Genomic DNA, 3,763 nt, shown 5'->3' with positions numbered 1-3,763 from the left:
AAATGACACAAACATTTCCTAAATTATTCTACGTGTTATGTTTTAAGTTGAGGTCATATAAATGTTTAGCACTTCCATATACAAACTTCTGGAGTATAACTATTATTAGATATAATTCAAACATAGTGCCCACGCCCTCCGGTGACACAGCGGTATGTCCGAGGACTTACAACGCTAGAAACAGGGTTTCAATATCCGTCATGGAAAGAGCACATCTTGCCCTTCGTGTAGCTTTGTGCTTAAGTAGAATCAAGCATAGTTGCGACTTGTTGAGGAAATAGTATTATCACTACAAAGGCCTGTGAATTTCAAACTTCATAAAAGGTGTTTTGGTTTTAACAATGGACTTTTCATGATTCACCTACGAGGATTTCGATAGCAATATTTTTTTTTTCTACTGGGTGAGGATGTTTTTACAAATTTGGAAGTGAAAAGCTCTTACTTAGATCAAATTATTATTTCTTTTACTACAATGAATATTTTTATTATTATGTTTGTTAACAACAATACAAACTAAATAGAAGGGAAGAATCGTGATGTCATACCATTGTTCATCCTCATTCATCCTGATTGTTTTGTAAATCTTCGCCTTTTAATCTCAAAACAACATGTTGTGGTCTTTCTTTTATGTATTGCATCTGGAATGTCTTGTTTCAATGACCAGCAGTAATAAGCCGCCATGCTCATGTCCCACCTTACCTGATACAAGGTATCCATTTATCCATTTACTTGATGTCTTGGTTATACCTTTCTCCTTGTTTTTCGCTAACGACACCTAGTGTTTGAAGAAAATAGTGAACATATGTGTGAAAGAAATTAATTTTTAATCTGATATTACAATCGAACTCTGAATTTATGAAGCAAGTTATTGACAATATTGTCGTAATTTAGGACTTTTGGAAGGTCTAAAACTCTCACCAAATCATTAAGTTTGCCTTGCGTGAAAAATTATTGTCACCAGACGTTTCAGATTGAAAACAATCCCTATCATATTTTTAGTGGCATAAGATGAAACTGTATTAGGAGTAGATAGAGGTACATCAGATCAATGAGCAGCAGGTCCTATAGAAGATTGAAGGTTCAGATCAGAAACTTTCTTTTTATTTCGAATGTTGTAGCCTTGCAGGTTACATGAGCAAAAGCAACAGCCACCTTCATGGTTTTTAGGCTAACGCCAGACCATTTCCAAAAGGCAAAGACTTTTCCTTACCTTTAATTTTCTATTGTCTCAGCTCTTCTAAAGAAACAGTGCAAAATATGTGCAGAGCTCGTGATTTGTCTTTGTCCCCAAATCTTTTTACAAAATACGGGTAATACACTTTTTTGACGAATTTTTTTAATGTTTTGCCTTTGTTTCTTTACAACACATTTACCTCAAATATAATAGAATACGTATGGGCGATTTGTATTGTGAAGACGGCTGATAGAGGAATTAAAACTGTATTTAAAATGAAGTACAAAAAACGGTTTTGACCTTCTCAGGTCATCTTCCGGTTAATAAAGAGAGTTTGCAACTGACTGTTGCTGATCATATGTCTTAGGGACGAGAGTGTAAATAGGTACGAGACTGTAAGGACATTGCAATTAGGTGTTAGGTTATTGATTAATATAGTTATAAAGGTGTTTTTTATATTAGTTTAATCTTGATTTGAGTTCTTGTATAAGTTGGGCTTCACTGATTTTGGGTTGGTTTGTATTTGTTTCCCTACTTAGAATCTGAATGTTTTCTATGGTTATGTTATGTTTGCTTTATTTACAGTGTTCAAAAATGTGGTGTTTTTTGTGTTCTTCGAATCTAGTTTCTATTTTTCTGTTTGTTTCTCTAATATAGAAGTCGTAGCAGTTGTTGCATTGTATTTTATAAATAATGTTGATGTTATGATTATCAGTGAAGTTCTTACATGATATGGACTTTAGTTTTGCACATGGTTTTCGAATAAATTTAGTGTTTACCAGAATGTTTTGTTGTAAGTTTTTCCAAATGTTGATTATTTTTCGCTAATATTAGGAATATATGATGTGCAGTAGTGTATATTTTTATAGTTTGTTGTTTTTTTGAATTTATTATCATTTGTTTGTTGTTGAATATGATGTTGTTATAGGTGTGTGTGTGTGTAGGGGCCATTTAAACAACATCTTGTTGCCATAGCCACGTACCAAGAAATACTATTCGGAAATGACATATCGTACAATATTTTAACGTTTTATATACTAGCGGTATGTTTCTCACGGAACATAAGACTCTCATGTTACGAGTGGTTTAGAGAAATCTATAACTAGTGATTTTCAACATTTAAATATAACAAAACTTGACTCAATTTCAATGAAAATGACTTAGTTATGTAAAAGTACATATGACGTTTTGGATAATATTTTCCGATTCAGTGTACAGAAATTGCTGTAGAACGTGTAAAAATTTCAAGAGAATAAACCCATTACACGCTTGTTTCCTACCGCCTTACTCTAGACGTGTTAGAGGTCGCTTTTAACTGAAGAATCAAGGGTTTGGTTTGTTTTGAATTTTACGCAAAGCTACACGAGGGCTATCTTCGCTAACAGTACCTAATTTAGTAGTGCAAGACTAAAGAAAGAGCAGCTTGTCATCATCACCCATCGCCAACTCTTAGGCTACTTTTTACCAACGAATAGTGGTATTGACCGTCACATTATAATACCCCATGGCTGAAAGGGCGAGCATGTTTGGTGTAACGGAGATTCGAACCCGAGACCCTCGGATTACGAGTCGAGCATCTTAACCACCTGGCCATGCCGGGCTAGGCTCAAGGGCGTTGATGGCGAGAACAATTCAAAAGGTGATTTGATTTAAATGCGGGATGTTAAACGCAGATGCAAAATACACGAAAAACAAACACTTATGGCCCTGGCATGGCCATGTGGGTTAAGGCGTTCGACTCGTAATCTGAGGGTCGCGGGTTCGAATCCCGGTCGCACCAAACATGCTTGCCCTTTCAGCTGTGGGGACGTTATAATGTTACGGTCAATCCCACTATTCATTGGTAAAAGAGTAGCTCAAGAGTTGGCAGTGGGTGGTGATGACAAGCTGCCTTCCCTCTAGTCTTACACTGCTAAATTAAGGACGGCTAGCGCAGATAGCCCTCGAGTAGCTTTGCGCGAAATTCAAAAACAAAATAAACAAACAAACAAAGAAAAACTGTGTAAGACAATGTACACAAAAGTACATTAACTAACTGGAATGAATATCTTAATCAGAATAAAAACTAAATATTTAAATGAGCATAAAATATTTAAGAATCTCTGTACTTGGTTATGTTTGAACAAAAAAAAACATCAGCAAAGGTTTAAGCAAGACTCTTTTTTTTTAGCAGATGCTTTACTTTTTGCCAGTTAAAGAAATCTAGTTTAACGTGTGAAATCCAGGTCAAGAAGGTGTATCATCCAATCGCAATCGGGTTTACTGGATTGAACTGCAACAAAAAAAAAAAAAAAACAACCGGTATTGGTGCCCATAACAAAAACTACAAATAGGACTAGGTTTGCATGTGTTTATAACAAGTTTTCTTGTTACTACACAGTATATGGAAGTGTTGAAAAAAATTCACTAAATGTCTGGCTTCAACAGAAGTATATAGAATTCATGTACAATGGTAACATGTAGAAAGATTTTTATTAACATTTAAAACTGAACTTTGTTTGTTTGTTTTTGAAATTCGCACAAAGCTACTCGAGGGCTATCTGTGCTAGCCGTCCTTAATTTAGCAGTATAAGACTAGAGGGAAGGCAG

The sequence above is a fragment of the Tachypleus tridentatus genome, chromosome 8 (assembly GCF_004210375.1).
Source record: "Tachypleus tridentatus isolate NWPU-2018 chromosome 8, ASM421037v1, whole genome shotgun sequence".
Taxonomy (NCBI): Eukaryota; Metazoa; Arthropoda; class Merostomata; order Xiphosura; family Limulidae; genus Tachypleus; species Tachypleus tridentatus.
This window is presented reverse-complemented; position numbering follows the sequence as displayed.